We start from the raw sequence: 22,649 nt of genomic DNA, 5'->3' as shown, positions 1-22,649 counted from the left end.
AATTGTCTGTGAGAAATAAGTTTCAAAATGCTTGCTAACATTTCAAGGAGCCTGATGTCCATGCTATGCCGATGCTGAGTTTCTATTTAATGTGAAATCCCATGTAAACCCATTGTGACTTTGGTGGTTTAGTAGATCTGATACCTAGATAAACCCTTATATTGTTTTTCCTACTGATGCCATTACCTGAGCTCGTTGGGTCAGCCGACAGAAAGGCAGCTCAGTGTCTCCCAAGCGAGGACCCTGGTGTGACAGAGCAGCAAGTGAGATGGTTCAAGGCAGTGAGTGCTAAGCAATGCGACGTGCCAGTGTGTGTAACGCCAGGATATCCCGATGCAGTGCGAGTTGCTAGGCAGTGAGCTGACAGCCTGCTATCGCAAGCTCCTGACAAATGGCATGTTTCTTGACATGCTTTCTTAGGATGCAAAAAAAAAAAAAAAAAAAGCATCCATGTAAATAGGCAGGGGCAGAGGGTTTTTTCCCGGAAAGTTACTGCCTGATACAATTTCACCGTTTTTTCCTTTTCCCATCCCTTCATCTTTCGGTAATTCCAGGGTTGATTCTTCTTTGACCAAACACACAAAGGGAGCAAAACCAATAATTAAAAATCATGTGGAAAATACTTTGAGATTGTAAATGGAGAAGAAAGGTGATTACAAGCTCTCTCCCATTTTTAATACTCCCCTCAGAATCTAGGTTTGCAAATTCAGGATACTTGGAAGCTCTGCAGATGTTGCAAGGAAGAGGGAGGAAAGCGGTAGCGCTGCTTAGCATGATTCTTTTGCACCTTTTAATTGCCAGATGTAACCTAGATAGCAGGCGGCTGCTCAGTGAAGGATTTCTTCTACATCTATAGTTTCTCCCTACTTTGCATGAATGTGTAGGAGAGGGGATTAGTGCATAGCCATATGGGAGGGAGCTAACAGCAGTACAGTTTCTTACTGAGCTGTGCTGCAGGAGTGGTACAGACAGCGGAGGGAGCAGGAAATGGTGGAGGAGGGGAGAGGACTCCACTGACTCTTAATGGAAGTGATGCAGAATTCCCCCAAGAATTTGAGGATTTGAAGGCTCTGACCCTTCTACATGCCTTGCAGACCCAAACTGGAGAGGCACTTTTCAGTAATTTATCAATGCAAACTGCAGAATGTTTTTTCCTACTTTGTGGGATTTTCCACTGGGCAAGAAGAAGAAGGATGCGCATTACCTAATGGGAAACTGAGAGGACAGTAGTCTGACATCTCTTCTGTAAATCAGCAGGCCGGATCATAGCTTTCTGTTCATAATATATGAAAGTTGGGGATCAGCAACTCCTAAAGACATAACATCCCTCCTTCCTGGGTACCAAGAGCCTGGAAGCTCCTGAAAGGTAGGGGAGGGGCAAATGGCAGGGGAGGGCGTGGGTTGTATGGGAGCAAGCCAGGACTTTATAATGTCCCTGGTTCCTTTTTCCAATCTCAAATCCTCTGCTACAGTATTTCTGAGGAGCTGCAGGCTTAATGACCTAGCATTCAAACAGTGACCTGTTTGCTTGGTAGTTTAAGAAAGCTGTCATTTCATCAGAATTCGTGCTTCTGCCCAGAACTCACACAGGATGTAAAAACCCCGACACCCAAATCATCCCCTGCTTTTCATCTATAGAAGGAAATCTCAGTGACACAGTTCTTCAGATCGCCTCAGATCAGCGAGAAGGAGATGTCCCACTGAAATCTGGCATATCCTCTGGGATCTGTGGGAGTCAAGGACAGCTTTCCCCAGCAGGCTGCTTTTCCTGTCAGCTCCCTAGCTGCATGTTCTTTCTCTGAGACACTACATGGGAACTATGCAGAAGAGATAATACAGTCCTCTGCCAATTAATTTTCCTGGCACGTTTCCATGGGCCTGAAGAGCAGAAAGCATGTGCAGATGTAGGAGGCGAGATCTGGCCCTGCGTATTTTCCTGAAAAGCAAGCTCTACTCTGCACAGCTGTTGGTGGCTCTCTCCCTTTATATTTTTACTAACAAAACAGAAGTAGAAATCATGTTTTTCTTAAGGATGTTTCTTATGCTATTATGCACGTCCTGTTATTGTTTTGCAAGTGTTGCCTGCTTTATCACACTCTGGCATTTTTATTCCTTTTATTCTTACAGGTCAGTAAACCAGCTAGTAAGTCTAATTGCCCTCATTCTGTTCTGCTGCTTTTGACAGATAAGAGCTGCAAACTGGGTAATATCCTGTCAGTGTACTTCAAACCTCCTGCCTTATAATCATCCATCCAACCTGCTGCCTTTTCTTATGGCTCATTGTGCAGCAATTGGTTTAAATACCTGAGTCTAGTTACTTAATAGAATAGAAGGAAACCATCAGAGGAAATAGATTAAATTGAAATGGAAAGGTCTTTAAAGATGTTTCCCACCTGTGTGAATCCAAACCACAAGCACTTAACTCAAATAGGATTCAACAATAAAAGGGAGAAACAGAAGAACTTAATTTTTAAGATCCTTTCTTAAGGTCCTTTATCCAAACACACATTGACATAAACCTCACATATGCACATTTGTTCCCTCTGTCACAAAACAAAATCAGTACAGTCTGACTTTTTAATAATGTACTATAAATAGCTGGTAGTAAAAACAACGAACAGAACCGAGGACTGTTATTCTTGAGGACCTTCTCTGTCTCCAGCAGTAGCCTAAATTTAATGCTTCAGCAGAAGGCAGTGTACCTGAACGTTATGCAAAATATATAAAGGAGAGGAATTTCTCCTGTCAGTGATCAGTTTATGCTGCAAAGCATCTCTGACACTAATGCTTGCAGTTGTTCCCTCTGTAAGCATGTTGTTATTATACATGCACTTCTAATCCTTAAAAATAAAAATCTTTTAAGCTATTTGTTTCGTTTGCTCAACTATTTGTCCTAGAGCACAGAGTTCCGGAGCCAAAGAAGTGGAACGTTGCATTAACATGCACCTGGGGAGAGTTCATGCAAAATTTTGTTGTCTTTTCATTTGGCAAGGTGTTTTCTCTTTCTCACACTTTGTGACAGGTAATGAGATGTGTTTCATTTGCTTCCCAGCTTCAGCTATGTGTGCCTGCTGTGTAGGGATGTAGTGAGGTTTCCTTTAGGATTCACACTGCCTGACCTCTCTTCCCAAGAGGTAAGATGAAAGCCTTCACACCCAGCTGCTGGTCTCAGCCTCAGTCAAGCTGGGAAGCTGCCATGGAAGCAGAGGAGCTTTGCTGCCGTGCTGGCCTGCAGAAAGCAGAGCACGGCAGGACTGGGGAGAACAAGGCCTTGACTGGGGGAATTACAGTGGCATGGGCAGGCTGGGGAGTAAGTTCTCCTGAAGGGACACGTGCTGCCTCTTTCCACAGCTGGCCCACGATGCTGCTGTAGATCTGTAATACTGTATGCTGCTGAAAGCATTGTGCACTTTCTCATCTTTGGAGTGGAAACTGTCGTTTGATGTATATTTGTGTACCCTTGAGTGCATTGCCCTGCTGGTTTCACTGAATGATGAAGATGACTATGCAGATAAGACATTTGTGTCTCATTCTCATTTGTAGATCAAAGCACTTATACATGTATACACGAGTTTTAGTTTCTCTTGTTTTACAGTCTTCTTTTAGGGCATTGCTCTTGTGGCTCTTCTAGGTTCTTCTTCCTAATCCTCTTTTATTTAATATTTTTTAAGCCAGAAGCCAAAATGCACAATATATTCAAGCTAAGAATCTACTGCTGAAAGTACGGTTGGATTTTCTATGTTTTCTGTATCCAGTGTTTAGTTACACTGCACTAGTATTGTGTACCGCTTTTGTTGGACTGTGCCCATAACTGAGGTCCATTACATGCTTGATTTTCAGTTCATCTTCTAAAAATCCTCTCCCCACCCCACCCCCCCCGAACTCTGCATTTCATCCTGCTGCTCTTATCTCCATAAAAGCCACCTGGGATGCTCTTGGTTTAGACAGGATTTTCCAAATTCAGTTTGCTTGGATAGTGTGTAGAAATCATGATTGCCCAGATATGAGAAACTCAGTAGTTTCCACCCACGCAAAGGCATCTCCTATTCCTTCCTCTTTATTCCCCTATCATACAAGCACACTCACCAAAGTAGTACGTGTGTCTTGGCTGTTCTCTGCGACCTCTTGTTTTCTTTGACATGATGTCTTGACCTGCACAGGCAGCCCCAAACATTGTCCCTTTACCCTTCTATTTCTAGCACCATTGGTTATTTGGTACCCAAATGCTCTCCAGGGTTCATGAATTATTAATCGTATATGTATAGGTATTTGAAAATCCCTAGTACAACATGCATTCAATTCTGGCAACCTTCTCCCTGAAAGGGAAATTTGGACCTTATCTTGTAAATTCTCAGGCTGAAAGAATGGGGACTGTTACTTATGACAAGTACAAGTGTAATGAATAGTGTCTCTTAAATGCCAACTATTAAAAAAAATAAATGCAATGTGGGCAAAGCAAGCACATCAAACTTTCTCTGCATTACCTTACTGCAGAATATTACATGATATTAAAAGTGATAGTCCTAAACTGAGGTTACTAAGCTCAGTATTTCTATACGAGACTATCAGTTCTGGAAGCAAAATTACAATGCTCCTTAGACACAAAGGAAGTTTGTACCTCATGTGGTGAATTCCATCTGTGTGGGAGACAGAGGAGGCCAAGGCGAGACCTCAGAAAGAATTCCTGTAAGAATTAAAGACTACTGTGAAACTTGCTAATTTCTCACTCAATTTTACCTTCTCTAGTGAAAACTAAAAGCATCTGTAGCTATATCTAAAAGACGAAGTGTAAAAAAAACAAGCTAGCTTATTTACAGCTCTCCTCCAGGGAAAGAACAAGACAATAAATCTGTCAAATTTTAGTTGTTTGTAACGTGCTGAAGAGTGTTCAGATAGTGTGTTGGCAGAAGCAATGTAATAATAAACTGTAGTACAAAATAAAATACTCAAATTCTACATTACTTTAGACTAATTGTTGGCAAAGTGTTTTCTCATGCAACTCTCAAAGGAGGATTTAAAATGGATATGCAATTTTTTTGAACTGTAATATTCCTCTGAGTCCCAGGCACGTATCTTTTTCTGATATTAGGTGGCATAGAGCAGTAGCTGGAGAGGACTTTAGGTGAACGCTGGCTAAAATACACCCATTGTATTTTGGAATTTGCTTGTTGAGTGTACTTCAAAGCCTTTCCAGTGGATGCAGGAAAGATCTCTTCAAAATTTCAAAAGTTCAGCAGCTGTCTCCAGCTGAGACAACTTTATAAACACTAGACCTTACAGTCACAGTGCTCCGTGTCAGATGATTTTTCTTATGAGACAGGCCTTGCCTCCGTGGACACTGACTTATTTACTTTAAGAATATATTTATTGCTTTTTCCTCTCTCATTTAACAGAAGCTGTTGTGATAAATTGCTAATGTGATTCTCAGCAGTGGTATTATAGGGCAGTGAAAGTGGTATGATTCTCTTTTCTGTAAGAAGTGAAATTTTGAAAAATCTCAATATTCCCAGGAGCATTTATATTGATATGAAAATTATTTCACAGCTTAAGACAGAATTTGAATCTAGAAACTCAGATTGATTTCGTATATGGGTCTCTCAAACATTTCTAGTAGAGAATATTGAAACCTTCAGATGTTTTTCTAAATGTTGTTTTGTCTTTTTCTTTTAGTATAAATTATCTTAAATAGTGTTTTCAAAATCCTAACATTCAGCATTTCCTAGTTGTAGGATAATGCTTGAGATACACAGGAAAAAACAGAGTATCTGGAAAACAACTGAGAGTCCGAAACATTATTTCTACCTCTTTTGTTCAGCTCTAAATGAGGATCTAAAACTGTATTATAACATGGCTTCCTAATTTTCATATAAGATCATATCATCAGCATACTTAGGCCATCTAACTCCAGCTCCTGACAAGCCAGTTTACATGCAGTGATGTTATCAAAGAGATACTATAACCTTACCCAATGTTATCAAAGAGCTTAGCAGCATAGAAGCCCTCCAACACAAGACACGTAGGCTACAAAAGGTGATGTCTTGCTCCTCTACTTACCCCCAAAATATTCCCAAGAATGTTTATATTAATTCTCGTGAACATACCAGCTATAAAACTATCTGTTCTATTTGTGTATAATAATTTAAGCAATGGTATTTACTAAATTTAAAGCTGAACAGGTGGACCATCCACATCCTTCACAGAAAAGCTCTTCGCTAATGGGTGGCAAAGTCTTCAATGGATTTACACCTATTTTTCGAGTAGACGTTATACTCAAATATTTCCGGCCAAGGATTATTAGCTTTGGATGAAAAAAGAATATTTTAGATTTTCTTTGCTGTGCTTTATTTCTGAAAAGACATGACATTGTTTAACAAGCAGTGCAAAAAATCCTGTTTTCCCATCTTTACAAGCAGTAGCAATTATCAGAAGCATAGTAAACCAGCCAAGAGAGCAAAGGCTAAGAAACATAAGTACTGAGTCCAGTTACCTCCTGTGAAGCTCAGGGAAATGAGGAAGAGGTGAAATCCATAATTTCTTCCATAAAGGAAGAAGAAACAACCAAAAAAAAAATATTTTGAGGACATTCATAGAGAAAGGACAAGTTCAATGTTTATATTTATGACAGTATCAACATTGCACTGCACAATAAGCAGTAAGAGATGGATAGTGACTGATCCTTCACTGTCTGCTGTGAACGATGGGTGCGGAATAAAGAGCTTCCCTAATTTACATGACCCACATGAGGACCAGGCAGGCTGTAGTTTTGCCCAGAAGGCAGGAGGACAGGATCTACTGAATTGTTGTTCTTGCTTCTCCTTGTACAGGAAAGAGAGAGCTACGTCCCTTTCCTTCCCCCTCCACCACGTCCAGGATGTGCAGAGGTAAGTAGACAGCACTTCTCAAAGGAGTATCATTTGCTAAGCTTCTTGTGGTGCAGCTAAAGAATCTGAGGAAGTTTCCTTCTTTTTGAAGTGGAATGCTGCTTTATTTGCCACGTTGTAACCTCTTAATCATATTTTGACTGATTAACTAAATGACATTAACTTAATCTGCAGCTACTTTATTACTCTCTCTGTTGAAACTACATTAAATCTGTGGGTGTGATGTCTCCTATCATATGGTCAAACGTTACCTGGAAATTTAAGTTAAGCATCTCACTAATAACATTTTGTATACAGAATCAATGGAGATCCAAGAGGGGCGTGGGTTTGCATTTTTTTTATAGTCGTTTATAATGTTTTGGTAAGAAATTTAAAAAGACTTTTTTTCTTCTCCAAATAGCTGTTTAATCACTGCTTGAGGCTGAAAAAAAGTGTGTTGGAGCAGATGGCAAGAACATAGGATTTAAGCAGGGGACAGATGTATCCATATTAGGGAGCCTGGAAGATAAATCTCTTGAAGTCTTATGGCAGACATGATCATTACTTTGTTTACATAGATGAAATATGACTAGTTCCAATTAACAGTTGCTGTTGTCCATATTTGGGATCTTTCCCCTTCAGATGGTCATTAAAACCTGTTCTAAATCATCATGTTTGTGCTACTTCCATTCCGTGTATAAATCATGTAGGCATCCCAGCATCTCCATTCTTTACGGGAAACGTCTAGATAGATATTTATACAACATAAAAACAATTGTGGGGGGATTTGCTTTCTTTTAAGCAGTTTGCAAGTACTGTCTCTAATGACGTACTGTCTCCTGTGATGTACAGAGATGCTAGGAAAACACAAAAAGGACATCAGTATTCAGGTTCTGTGCTGCCAATCCGTTCTTTGCCTCTTGCTCCCTCCCTAATATTTCCAGGGACTACTGTCCCTGTCACGAATGGCTCCTCTTAGGACTCTAACATAAAGCAAGTTCCTAACTATTTTACATCTGGGCGTAGGAAAGCAATAGAGGAAAAAATATATACTCTTCCTGTGGAAAAATCTGTAAGTTGCATGGGAGACAGTGAGGAAATAACATGTTATCTGTGTACTGCTGAGACGTGGAAGAACCTTTGCTGACCCTGGGAAAAAAAGTGCTTTGCAGCTGCAAAGAGGAAGTCCTCTTAAAGTCTCTGTGTGTGTACATATACATATATACACTTTATATGTATGTATACACATGCACTTGGGTGAATTTAGAGGCAGCTGCTTGAATGTATTCTTTAAAAAGCTGCAATCTTAAAAATAATAAAAACAACCAGAACCAGTGTTACATCAGAGTGATGTAACTGTGAGTCCAACTCATCCCTTCATTATTGCTCAAGCTGAGAAACAAGTAGATATATATTTCTAGGGGGGTGTTCTCACATTAATCACTATACTTTTAGGAGCAAATATTAGCACATCAGTTGAACGTATCGAATTAGAGCAGTTGGGAAGCATACATACACTCTTCAGTGAAACATTCGTTGTAATGTTTTCTTCCTCCAACTGAAAACTCTAAACACCGGGTGCTTAGTGTCTACTTGAACCAGATTCCTCTGGTACTGACATTTTTATCTGTTAGAATATTATTTTTTTTTTTATGATTAGTTTCAGGTTTAACTGAACCAACTGGAAATTGCATTTTTGTATGATTGAAGCAGGAAGCTCATCCTCCTTACTGAAGGGTAGAAGACAAGATGTGCGTATTATGTATTGAGTATAAACATCCTCCAAAAAGAAAGAGGAAGGTGGTGACAGTCACAGTAATGTTACATGTATCCGGTTCTGTCTCCTATTTTACCTACAGCAAATGCAAGGATGCCAGAGAGAATGACAGATCAAAAAAGCAGGAATACGTACGAGTTAAGTGTTGTAGACTACATATCTTACTAGAATCCAGATACTAATTCATACAGTGTAAAGCACTGCATCTATAAAGTCAGTCTTGCAGAGGTAAGCACTCTCAACTCACGAAGTAACAAATTCAGGTGGCAGGTACCTCAACAGTGCTTAAGCATAGTGATGCAGACTTGAGATATGACTGCACGGTTACAAAAGAAAAAGAAAACAAAACAATTTTATTCTTGTAAATTTTAGAGTAAATTTAGCAATATTTTCATTTCTTTAGTATCTCTCGCACTGAAGTACTATGTGAATTAAGTGCAGGTAGACTCATGGAATGACTTTAGCCAAAGAAAAATAATAAAAAAAATAGGATTTACAGGCTATATAAATATTGTCTACTATATTGGAATACATAAAAGTATTATATAAAATATACTGAAATACATAGAAAACATATTCTATTATTTTATTAATTCCTAAGGGGAGCTATATGCTTTAGCAATTATTTTGTTGGGACATCTAATATCAAACTGAGTTTAACTAATGACTTTTTATGATAGTTGACCATACCTTAGAAGACGTTTACTTAGTGCCAAGTAATAATGAAGTGTTAACTAGGTGCCAAAATGTAAGCTATGCTCTTTTCAATCTTTAGTTACCAAAACAAGATTAAGAAGTATCTTTTCTGCAGCCAAGCATCCCAAGTAACTAAATTCATTTGATTTTATATTAATGTATAGTCATAATCCCCGAGCTTTGCCTTCAGCAGGATATAGATATATATATAAATCAAATACTATTTGATTTGCTATCAGTTATAATCAAATGCTTTTCCTCTCTTCATTTTTTTTTAATATTTTATATTGCAATCTGTATGAGTAAACCTGAATACATTTAAGTAACTTACATTGCAATTTTTTAATCTAAAATGCTTATGCTATCTTCTGTTAATGAACGTATAATAATCAGTCACTGTAATCTGCTGACATTTTTACAGACTGAGATTTTACTATAGCGAGCGCTTTAAATTGTAGTGTCAATGTTTCATTACAGGTGCTCCTGCAAACACATTAAAGTTTGTACATGGAAGCATACACGTTTTATTTTGCCTAATGGAAAAATGTTTTTTCACCTGTGAAATCAAAAATATACTGACAAATTTCCAACATCTCAGTTGGTAGAAAATGTTAAATGCAAACAGTTACTCACAAAAGGAAATGTTTATATCCTACATAGCGTGAGGGGTTTCTATTCACAGTGAAGTTAGTTACACTTCTGCAGGGAAGTGTAACTTCTCTGTTGAGCAGCAGATTATATAAATAGAAATTGCTGATAAAAATTGGGATAAAAATGCTGTAAAAATAACTTCCATGATCTATAGTCAATAATTATTCAGAAGAGTACCTACAAGCAGGAAGGATGAATAAGTAAATACTGTTTCTAATTTTGTTCTCTGAGATGAAAGTGGTGTCCTGCAGGCTGCAAAATTTTCAGCCTCGTGCATTTGGAATGAACCCTGTTTGGTGGGGTTTGGCCATCTGCACACATTCCCTAACAGTTTGCCAGTCACAAGTGGCAGCGGTTTCCTGTTACTTTTGACAGCAGCGTTCTTCATTCTAATCAACTATTTTGCCACATACTTTCATCTAGTCGTTTCCTCTCTTTTTGATGCTTCCTGTGATTTGAATATTTAACAGCACAGCTGCAATAGTCAACTAATAATGAATTTTAAATGGAATATTAAATCTAATGGGGAAATATACTAAATATAATGGGGAAAATCAGCACCTATAAAATAATAAGGAACATCAGCTATGCATATAGAATGGGCAACTGAATTTTGGAAGGTGGCATCTTGGAAAAGACTGAGGAATCATAGAGGGCTCTGCAACTAACTAAACATGGGTCTTTAATGTAAAAATGGCATTTCAGCACTTAGGTGGAACTGGGCATTTTGGTTCCACTGCCAAATTTATCTTTAATTAAAAAATCTATTATTCCTCTCATCACTTCTCCTTATCACTCATTCCTTAAAATCCTTTTTGATATGAAACGATGGCATGATATCCAATGTTTTGCCTGTTTTTCTCCATTTCATATCTGGGCACATTGTTTGCATGACTCCGTTCATATACTCAGGAGAGATTACTACCGTGCTATTGTTTAAGATGTCTGCACATTTCTTTAGCTATTATTACCTTTATTTTAGTTTTATGTGTTCTGTTGTATTGATGATTATTTATCAGTAGTGAATTTGTCACTGTACTGACCTCCTACACAGTTGGGTCACCCTGAATATCTTTCCAATCCGCCCTCACACTTGTGAGTAATCTCGCATCCTCTACAAGTGTTGTCTCCTTCTGCACAGCCCTTTTCCTAGATTATTTGTAAGGGTGTTTACAACACACATCCCATCACAAAATTTCAAAAATACTTTATGGTTTGGGCTTTTCACCATAATTATGAATGATCATTTGTTTTCCTGTCTCATCTTTCTCAGTTTGTGATCCATGACATTGCTTTTTTTTTTTTTTTTTTTTCTTTCTCTCCTCACAACCCACTATATAGATTTTTTTTCAGAAGCATTTAATGAAAGAGTTGTGAAGTGTCTTTCACAATTTGTGTCTCCAGGCCCTCTATATCTGCTGCTTAAATAACTACTCCTGAGAAGCTTGTTTTGTAAGACAAAATAGTCTGTCTCCTGCTTTAGAATAGTTTAGGGAAATTTTACCTTTGAAGGAGATTAGTTTAGGAGCAATTTACCTTTGAAGGAGAATAGCTTAGGGAAAAATTACCTTTGCTTCCCCTTTCTGAGGTGTTTTTATTACTTCAGTACCCTCCTGGAATCTTATTTTATTTCGGTGTTAAATGTCGTGGTTGCAAACCTGGTCACAGAGCTACCCGTCGGTGGTAGACCAAATTTAGTGGATGGATGGCATTTGGCGTTTTATTTTCCTTTCATGTATCCTGGTTTAAACGAGTTTGACGCTCTGCCGCCGCCGCTCCTCCATCCCTCAGGGACTGAAGGGGGCAGCCGGGGCCTGGATTCCGTGACAGGATAAAAGCGGGGCAGTGGGCGGCCGAAGGCATTGTTGGGGCATTGTTTGGGAAGCACCGTGTGTGTGTGTGTGTGTGTGTGAACGCTGCCTGTTAATTACTCTAATAAGTTTCCAGCCGGCTCCCCTCACAGCGAGCCCCCCCCCTCCCGTCGCTATGGCAACCCGCGCGCGGCGCCCGGCCGTTGCTTGGCGGTTGAGGCGGGGGCTCGCGCCCGGCCCGGCCCAGCCGTTGAGGGCGGCGCGTGCGCCGCCACCCCGGGAGGCCGAGGAGGCGGGGCGGGAGGGCTCGGCGCGCATGCGCGCTGGGAAGCGGCGGGGCGGGCACCCCCCCCCCCTCCCGCCTCCCTCCGCCTCCTCCCGCCCCGGTGTGAGGCGAGGGCGGGCGGCGGGGCCCCCGCGCGGAGCCGGCGCAGGCGGCAGCGGAGCGGAGCCCGCAGCCCGCAGCCGGAGCCCTTCCCTCAGCCCGGCCCGGCCCCGCTCGCAGGTGAGGCGCGGCGCGGCGGGGAGGAGGAGAGGAGGAGGAGGAGAGGAGGAGGAGGAGGGGACCGGGCAGCCGGCGCCCGCCTCCGCGGGGAGCCGCGGCGGGGCTCATTGTCCGGCTGCGGGGAGGAGGAGGAGAAACAGGCGGCTTCCCCCCGCCCGGCGGCGCGGCGGGCCCGGCAGCGCTCACGGCCGGGGATTGGAGGCGCCGCGTCCCCTCCCAGATCCGGGGAGGGTCCCGGCACCCCTCTGCCCGGCTCCACACCGTGCCCGGAGCCCCGAGCCCTGCCCGCAGCCTGCCCCCCCTCGAGGAACGGGCACACGGACAGACAGATGGACACACACACAGACAGATAGATGCACGGACAGACAGACAGACACAGGGGTAGACACGCGGCCAGGCGCCCTCCCCCGCGGGCCGGGGGCGGCGGGGCCCCCTCCCCTGTCAGCGGCTGTGGGGCGGTGGCGGCCTCGCCGCAAGATGGAGGGCTGTGGGGCGGGGGGGCCCGGCCGGCGCTCCCCTCTCTGCCTTTATTATCATCGTTATCCTTCATTATCATCGTTATCGTGCCTTCTTTCTCCGTCCCCGCAGGCCGTGGCCTGGGTCTGGGGGGAGTTGCGGTGACAGGAGGGGGCCGGGGTGCTCGCACAGCAGGCAGGCGGCCCCTTCACGCAGCAGGGACAGGGAGGGGGTGTTCGTCTGGCAGCAAAAACCTTCGGTGTGGGCCCTTCCCGGCAGCAGATGCTGGAAAAAGCCACGATGTGATGTGTTTTAAACCGAGATGAGCAGTGATGATAGGTGGTAGTTTCAAGCACCTGTGTGTTCACCAGCAGTTACCGCCTGGTGAAATTCTGCGCATGGGATTGTTTGTTTGAGGCATCCCCGTGCTGACAAAAGGTGCCTTTGCACAGGGCTTGTTTTTGTTGTTTTTTTTCCCCCACCGCTTCCATTGCTGTGATAAACCAAGGGCCTTTGCTATTGCATATGGAAGAGATGTGGACTTTGCCAAATGGGATAGGTGCATAAACAGTCACTCAATGTCTTGTGAACCTGTTTTCTCAATTTCTTTCAAGACTGGAAATTGCCGTGGTATGCACCGTGTGTTTTTTTTTCTTATAATTTTCTGCCTGTGCATCAGGCTTGATTTCAGTAGTATTCTGTTGGTGTTTTGTTTCTAAACAAAACGGACACTAGTACCATATTTCTATTCACATGAGAAGTGGTTTGCAACCTTTTTTATGTGTAGACCTATTTTGATTTTAGTGGTTGGTCACGTTTCACCTGGCAGGCTTGCATCTTGACAGGATTTAAAAAAAAATCTTTTTTAGATCTCAGCAGTCCTATAGAAATAAAACATGGACCATAGATCAATAACTACTGATGTTGCCGATGCCCATATATTATCTTCATGCAAATGGTCTAATTCTTGGCCATCTTAAGAAAACATCAGGTACAGAACAGCAAGCAGTAGAGTAAGCTTTCGCTGCACGTCTGTTTTTTCCTCTATTACTGCAAGATTTAGACCACGATATGATAGTCTTAGGACTTCCATGGGTGCCTCTGCATGATCTGTACTGGTTTGGGTCCTGCTTTCCATAAACTGATCCGCTCCACACAGGTGCCAAAACTGTTGGAATGAATAGATACCAGCAAGTGCACGGTGGAGGAAAGTACAGAAGTTGATTATTGCTTGTGGTCTTAGCAGTGCTTCTGGCTTCTACGAGAAATACTTCACTTTTCTGGGAGAAATATTTACATTTGATTTATGTGTATTTTCTTAGGGAAATGTCTTGCAGAAGCAGAATTACTACTTTGTACAGCCTCTGCACATCCCTGCATGTGGGCTGCCTGCAGTCTTCCTGAGAAGTTTGCTAAGCTAGGTCGCTTGAATTGAAAGAGTGCCCTCTGGTGACATCTGTATTTAGAGTTTCGAGTGTATGTAAAGAAACACTCCGGCTAGTCTGGACTTAAATATTCTTCCCAGCAAGGCACTTTAAGGCGCTTTATTCTGCACAGAAACGCTAGTGTGGTGTGTCTGAGGTAGGGGAAGAGCAGTCGTCTGCAAATGCATGTGGAAGATGTACAGCAGTTGCTTGGAGTCTGTTGGCCCCCTTGTGAAATACTTGTAACTCGTAATTTATTTTGGATGGATATTGAGAAGTTGTGTTTGATTCCTCCCTCAGTTAATGGAGGAAAAATAAACAAACACGCTCTTGACAAGATTATCCTGTTTACTGTCAGTTTTTTTCCTATAAAAATTGCCTTTGTTCAGAATTTTTGGGGACATCTTTTCTGTTCCGCACTGGACTTGCCAGTGACCATGTAGATCAAAAATCCCCGTTTAGATATTTTTTTGATCTTGGTGCTGCACAGCACGAGTGACCAAACATGAAGCTACAGGACAAACTTCTTAGCTTCAGCTAATTGAGTAAACTTTGATTTTAAACTCTTAAGACAGACTGAAGACTCCAGGAAAGCTAACGATCTACGTGTGCTAATGCTCTGCTTGACATACGTTTGAATATTAAAAGATTTGCATTGATGAAGACATGCTTCCATCTTAGTTTCTTCCTTATTTTCTTTTCATTGAGATTAGGGATTTATCTTTTCCTTTATACTTCCCTGGAGCTGAGTCATTTGGGCTCCTCCTTTCATTCAATAAATAAAGCTGAGCTGAAACCTGCTTGAAGGGTGGGGAGCGTAGTTGCGTTTTGTCTAACTGTAAGACATCAAAGGCACGGTGTATTTCTGGTTTGAGTGTTGTTTTACAGCTCTTGGAAGGGGTAAAGTTACAAAAGGTACTTAAAAATACTATTTTAAAGTAAGAGGGCATTCATGTTAATACCTTTACATTTAGATACCTGGAACTGCTGCAGTAGAAACCGTCCCGTAGTGTGTGTGCGTGGCTAGTATTTCTTGCACAGTGAGAGCTTTGTGGGATCCACGTTTTGTCCATTTATGAACTCACCACCTCAGAAGAGTGCTGAAGTGAGACCTTAATGTTACCATTGGGTATCTGAAGTAGGGGTTCTGTACACTCAGGTCGCTGGGATGTGCAGATGTGTGGCTGCAACTCTTTTCTGGCACTGAGATCCTTAAGAGCCCTGTAGGACTCTGGGGGAACTGGCGTTAGAGCCCCTCCTGTGGGCAAGCTGGTGCCATCCCGTGTCCTGCCCAGCAGAAAGGACACCTGCAGTCGGGTGAGGGTGGCTGGGAGTTGCTGAAGGGGAGGACGTGCTCGGCAGCATGGGGTGTTCTGAACATCGGAGCTGCTTGCTGGGACTCCTCAGGTCAGCGTGGTGTAAGTGGGAGTCATTGAACCTGCTTGCTGGCTGAGCACAGCTGAGGGAGGGAGAGGCAGCCTCCTGTCCCGTGTTTTCAGTTTATAGGGGACTTTAACGAGAAAAACCAACCCATGCATTAAACCTTAAAGTACAACAAACAATACAGTGAAGGGCCAGTGGGGAATACGTTGAAATGCAGTTTTCCTCAGTTGCATTCGGAGATTTGTCGTGTTCGAGTGCAGTCACAGCTGGTCTTATTAGAGTTCCTTCAGGGCTTCCAGGTGGATTGTAGGCTGTCATACAGCACAAATGGTGTCTTCTAGAGCTCATGGAGATATCTCAAAATCCTTACTATCCTATCTTTATTATAAGTTCTGGTTTTCTGTGGCCATAACCTCAGCACAGAGAGGCGATAGCCTTCGGGCTTCCTCTGTGCCTTTCTGTAAGGACAGGATTCCCTTCTGCTTCTCATGTCCATGTTGCTTTGCAGTCCCAACTACAATAATGACTGCATGGGTAAAACCCTATGGCAGTAATGCTGGCAAAAAGAAGCTGTACGCCTTGCAGACCGTGGCAGCTTTGCCTTAATTTCTGTAGGGCTGTACCCACCCGGCTGTGCTCCGTCTCTCGGGCTGTATCAGCTGCATCCACAAGTTGAAGGTTCCTGCTGCAGAAGATCTCAGGGTGTGCTGCAGTGTATCTCTGCCCGGCATCGAGAAGCTGAGGAGCTGCTCTGTCCAAACATCAGGAAATACTTGTTAGCTTCATATACGTGTGATCTTGGTGGTTTAAAACCTGCTCGTTCCTCAGTTGTGAAGAGCAACCTCTTTTGTTAAAGCATCTATCGTGACAGTTCCTGATGCCAGATTGGAGAGAGCAATGCATCTGTTGCTGCTTGCTGTTAAATTGAAAGCCCCTCTATTTTTTAGTCCCTTTGAAGGAAGAAAATGCTTGCAGTCCCGTAAAGTAGGATTTGCCTTGGTGCCAACTCTTAAGAATAGCTGTTTGTTTTGTTTCTTTGAGGTGTAGGACTTGCGATCTATTCCCCTTGCCTATTTCAGATGGTTTTTTTTTGTGTGTGTTTACATACAAACACATTGAATAGGCAATGTAAGCTTCAGATGGCAGGGGAGCTGGGAGAGGCATGTGCCGCCTCTGTTTCCTTGGGTCTGTCTGGGGAGACTCTGCGTCTCCCCCATGGATCGCGGGTGCGACCGCAGCACTTGATGTAGCCCACTGCTTCATCAGCATGTGGTTGAGATTTGAACGTGGATTAGAACAAGCTGGCTGAGGCTCAATCCAGATAAAATATACATGATGATGTGGATGTAATTATCAGCCTTCCTAATTGAAGAGTGCATTTGCCATTAGGTGAAAGTGTTAGTGCCCTCTGGTGACTCCTGTTGTTTCCAGCACTCATAGTGAAGCAGTCAAAGCAGTCTTTAAAATCTTTGAGTAAAAAATAGGGACGTCCTAACCTGATGAGAGCTGACTAGCTTGGCTAGAAGCTGTCACTGCCCCTCTTGCCGTTGTTTTCTAGATCGTTAAAGCAGTTCTTGGTGCAAGGAATGAAATATAACTTGGGGGCTAAGCGTGGGTCAGTTAAGGAAGAAAGAACAGCATGCTGGGGATAAACAGAAACTGCATGGAGTAAGAGTGGTGGTTAAGCTTGCTGGTGTCCTCTGCTGAAAGGTGGTCACCCTGACAGGTAATTTCTGGGAGTTCTCCATTTACTTCATTGTGCTGCCTGTACTGGATGTCCATCGGCTGTCTGAGGGCCAAAATGCTCAGAGAGGGAGCCAAGAAGCGCGCAGTGCAGGGTGCAGAGAAGTATGAGATGCTGCCTTTCATGGTGAATCGCCTTTTTTAAAGCAATTTAGATGTTTGCAGCACCTGGTGCAGAACATCTTGTTTGCTTGGGAGTCAGTAGCACTGCTGCTTGGGGATATGTAGGTGTTATCTCTTCCTCCTAATGGAGCTGTGGTATTGCCTGCAATCAATTAAGTCTGAAGCGACCTAGGACTGGCTATTTAAGAGTCAAGTCTCTGACCAGTGTTGTAGTAGGATGGCATTAAAAGCTGTTTGATTTGAGCCTCCCTCATTATTCATTAAGGGACAGCTTTAAGCCTATGGAATTTGCTCTCCTCGTTGAGACTGACTCAGATTGATCATGTTGGGGAAAAAGAATATTGATCTTGTTTTAAAAGTTGAAGGTGTATTTCTTAGATAATGGTGGCTGGATAAAAACTGGCAGAGGTCCTGAGAAAGTGGTCTTAATGCAATTTGTAAATTAGATTGCTTTTATCACATTATTAAGGTGCACAGGGTTTGGGATAATTGCCTAAACTATAGCATTACATTTTCATTTAGGTTCGGAGGTAGCAGTATAATGGTACAGAGTTACTGGAGTTGGACCAATAAGTGAATAAATGGGGTTAGTACAGCACATGTTCTGCTCCGATAGAAGCTTCTCAGATTAACATATGGGCAGACTGAAGCCTCCAATGAAAAGCTTAAAGTCTCAGTTCTCAAAGTTTTTCTTTGTAAGCTTCATGTCTTAGTTTCTTGCATCTGAAGAGGCATGTAAGAGGCACAGGCGGACTTCTGACTTGCTAGTTTTATATAAACCTCAAACTTTTTTTTTTTTTTTTTTTTTTTTTTTAACTCTGCTGCTGAGTTCTGTGACTTGTTGATAAAGTTGGGGTCCTCCATGGTTGTAGCCAATTGAGATTGGTTTGTAATTGAAATTAGGTTTTGACCTGAGATGCTTTTTTTCAGTGGCAGCTTTTTTTTCTTGATTGCTCACTTCTCACACTGTCTTGTTTTGGCAGAAATACTAGTAGGTTGAACTGTGTCAGGGAACCTAACTAGCTAAGAAGATTAATCTTTTTCTTCTCCCTTCCCTCCTCCAAGCTGTTTAGTCTACAGCTGTACAAAATCTTGTGCTGCTGTCATGGCAGAGAAAGGAATGGAAAACAGCGATTGGGGTAGAGACAGCTGGCAAATGCCAAATCAGAGTTCCCATAAGCCAGCTGAAATCAGTAAGTGGATCGCTTGTCCCTTTGGTTATAGCTCAGCTTGTGGAGCATTCATTCCTGCTATTAGAGCACAAGCTGCATTCTGTCCTGAATCCCTGTCTGGGTCTGGGGACTTGGGAAAAATCTCAGTTCTGTCCAGCTGTGTGACCTGAGGTTCTGTGGGATGCCATGCAGAAACACCTGCGGCATTGCAGAATCTTTGCAATGTTTTGGAAAATTGCTTTGAAATAGAGCTCAAGTTTACAGTTGTTGCATCTTTTTCAGTAGGCTGGTGGAGTGTGTAGGGAATGCTGCTGGTGTTACTGGAAACTTGGTAACAGAGCCATCTATCCAACCAGCCAAAGACTAATCCTGAAGCCTTCAAAGTATTTTTGTGGTTTCTGAAAAACTCTGCAATCAGCTTACACGTTAAGTTCTAGGTGGACATCTTGGATTTGAAAATACACATAAATAGTTTGAAGTCCTAAATCAATAAAAGAAAAGATGGCCAACGATTTGGACTACTCTTTTTCCTATTAATGCATCACTGTTTTGTGCCGTCACTAATTAGTAACTCTAATATCATGAGGTGTATTGATAAAGCGTGTGCTTAGTGATGACTCATAGTCATTGTGTTTCCAGCCCTGCTTTGTCACAGAACTAACTTTCTCTGCGTGGTTAAAGGGCACCTGAACTCTGCTTCTATTGCTAGCAACTCTGGCCACCCTGCCAACAGCCTTGTCTTTGATTACCAGCCACTTTTTCCATTTGCTTTATTGGTAAGTACACCTGAGTAGTGGCAGCTCCCCCTGTTGTGGAAGCCGTCACTCTGTTTAGAATACCACTCGCATGTTTTTACAATGACCAATTGGATTTGGTGTCAGTTGTCAGGCCTGCCTCTAAGTATCTTCAAATAACTGCGGGATGCTTCCTGATCAGAACTGTATGGAAATGTGTGTTACTCCTTTCCAACATGCCTCTTGGAATAAGATCAGTCGAATCTATTGAGTTCAGTCCTCCCTTACAGTTGAGGTGATCTGCAAGTACCTCCTGGAGATCAGAGGGCTAAATTGCTGAACAATTAGGAAGATTTCTTAGCTAACCACTCATCCTGTGTTTCTGAGAACTGTGGATGTAGCAGACAGTGCGCAGCCAGAAACTCGAGGTGTGCGTTGGGTTAGATAGAAGCCCAGGCCCTGCAGGACTGCCTGAAGATAAGAGGAGGATGGACAGCAGCTGGGTATAAGGCTTTATTATTATTTTCAGAAATAATAGTGCTTGGGTGATGTCAGGTGTGTGGTTTCAAATGAATCTGCTTTCTGTTCTATTTCTGCAATACTAGCCAGTGTCCCTCTACAGTAGAAACTTTTTTGCTGTTTCTTGTTTGAAAAGTGCCTGGCTAACCATGCTTTGGTTGACTGCCCTATCGATGACACATGATTCCTCCTAATCCTCTACATCCACACCCCAAACCTGAGCCTGTTTTGGATCAGTTTGGAACAGATTCTGCCAGACAACCCTTCGATAATGAATTCTGCCGTTCGTAGTGAAATGCCTTGCCAGCAGTGCTCTTCTCGCTAGTAGTGCAAGGTAATTTTCTTTCTGATTTGCTCTAGTGTGTGCATTTTCTAGTCCTGGTAATAGCAGATCTTAAATTCTGCTTTAAGCAAGCTTGTTTTGTGGTAGGTTGGACAAGGTCTTCATTGCAGCGCTGCCAAATGTAACAGCACAAATTTAATCACAGTATGAAATTGAGATTGTTTGATTATTTTTAAAACCGTGTAATGTCGTCGTGTAAATCTAACTGTGCTGGCAGGAAGTTTATTTGTGGAAATTGTGTAACCAGACTGACAATGTGTATTGAAGAGTTCAAAGTGTCTACCCAGAATACCTCGAAAGGAATTTGGAGAGGAAAGTGATGTTAACTGAATTGTAGTCAGGAGATCAAACAAACAAAAAAAAGTCAATGCTGTTTTCACTTGAGGCAGGTTCCAGATGTACGATGTTGTATGAAGTTGAAGGCATATTAAAGAAGTGGAAAAACTACTTTTGAGGTACAGCATTATTTTTTTACCTTTGAAGAGCAGCAGCTCTTCGTACACAGGTGGCGTGCTTTAGGTCCTGCGTGCAGACAGCTTCCGCAGTGCCTGCGTGTAATGGCTTGCCCTTGCACTTAATTAACTTGCTGGCTTTTTTTAATGTGGATTCTGCCTGTGTAATGACTGAGCTCAAACTGCATTTCATGCTGTGACTTGTTTTTAATCCTGTTGAAAAATCAGCCTTTACTCTTCTCTGAAGCTGGCTTAGTGGCGGAGAAGTTTCTTCAGTAAGACCTGGTTCACGTTTCAGGGAAGGTAACGTAACTTCTCTCAGCAGAAGTATTCACATCAGCCTGGGTTTGAGCTAGTGTTTAGGGACTGCAGTTTGCTGGTATCGAACAGTTTCTGGGTGTCTCTTATTAACAGAAGAACTGCTTTAGTTTCTTCTCTTTTGGGTAACCAATGCTGTAGGACTAGGAGATGAGAAAGGACCACCCGTATGTTACTATATGCATGGTGTGCAAACAGTGCACACACCTGTAAAGAACGTAGGATGGCATCATGCCAGGCACCCAGGGACACTCACCAAAGTATTGGGGTTTGTCAGAGAGGTGGAGTGCCTGCCCTGGGGAGGTGGGGAGCTGAGGGACAAACCTGCAGAGCCTGTGGGTGTGGAGGCTGTAGCATGTGCTCGCAGGGGGTGCTTCTTGCACGTCCACGCTGTGACTTCTAAAGGAGGTATGAGCTCTTCATCCAATGCAGGTTTGCAGTAACAAAGGCGTATGCATTCATGATTTGGGGATGACCATTTGGATTAGGAGTAATTCTTATCTCAATTTCATAATTAATTGGATGATAAAAGCATTAACTGAAAGTGTGTTGCTGGGCCTAAACTTCTGGAAAGGGTAGCTGAGGAAAATGTGAAATCTGTTGTGATAGAAAAGTCATTTAATATAGACTTTATACAGTAGCGATGTAATAATTCAGAGAGATTTCTTATGCTAAGTTAGATGGATGAACATAAAATCTGCTTGGCCATGTTGAGTGATATAGCTAAAAACAGAAGCTTGTTTGATTAAAAACAGTGCAAGCATCTAATATGAAAAAGTCTTGCTGAGCTGTTGCACCCTTATTTAACTCTCATTAAATCCCTTGTTTGTAAACAAAAGCATATTGTAGAAAAGCTGAAGGCTTGAAGTACTTACTTCAGCTGTACCTTCTTTGGAGAGAAAAAAGCTAGTTTTTAAATGATTTTCTTGAAGTATTTCAATGATTTATTTAAAGTATCCATGGTTGTACGTATTCTTTTCATGAAGAGAGAGTCTTAAGTGCAGAACCAGCATCAGGCAGCGATGAAGTTACCCTCCAGGAGGGGTATCTCTCTGGGGAGCAGGGAAGAAGGCTTCCCTTGCTGACTGGGGCTGTGTTGGAGTCGGTGTGGCTGCTGGGTGACAGCTTTCTGGGCTGGCACTGAACCTCACAGATGTCTTCATGGTCGTACTTTTCGGGGTGAGGAAGGACTGACGATGAGGAGCAGCGATGGGCTTCGGCAGCTGAAGTTTTCTTGCCAGTCTGTCTCCTTCTCTGGTGTCTGCTTTCCCTGTTTGCTTCCACATCGCTAATGGAATTGGACATCTCTTCTCCCTGGGGCGCTGGGGTGTGGTGCTGGGATCTTATCATTAGGCCAGCTGCTCGGTAGTTCTTTGTGGCTTTCTCTACTTACGAATCTCCTAATATTGATTGAAGTGCTTTGCTTACAGGAAGAAAATTGCAGTGTTTTGGAACTCATAATTGGCATCTCTGCTAATGCAGAGAAGGCCAACATTTTCTAGTAGCGATCCTCAAAAATCAGTAACTACATCTCAGAAGAGACAGAGGAGCCTTCCCTCTGCTGGAGACGCCACTCACAAGTTACGTTCCTCTTTTTGGGTTGGGGCTGGCTTCAGCGTGCTGCTGGGTCCCCGAGTGAGCTGCTGCCACATGCCTGGCGATAAAGCTGGCCACAGCAGCCG

General features: G+C 42.7%; 1 protein-coding gene across 3 annotated transcripts in view; it reads left to right on the top strand.

Moving 5' to 3' along the window:
- Window positions 1-22,649, top strand: part of RALGPS2 (Ral GEF with PH domain and SH3 binding motif 2) — a 143,949-nt gene that overhangs the window by 11,017 nt on the left and 110,283 nt on the right. For 2 of the 3 annotated variants that reach the window (XM_082766207.1, XM_082766205.1), the window contains exon 1: window positions 12,163-12,300. The gene's annotated coding sequence lies outside the window, so the exon portion shown is untranslated. Of the gene's footprint in view, window positions 1-6,824; window positions 6,882-12,162; window positions 12,301-22,649 lie in introns of those variants that run through there. The other variant, XM_082766206.1, reaches the window with a different exon arrangement.

This window comes from Aythya marila (genome assembly GCF_965140915.1).
Source record: "Aythya marila genome assembly, chromosome: 8".
NCBI lineage: Eukaryota > Metazoa > Chordata > Aves > Anseriformes > Anatidae > Aythya > Aythya marila.
The sequence above is the reverse complement of the archived record's forward strand: the minus strand, read 5'-3'. Positions and strand labels throughout refer to the sequence as shown.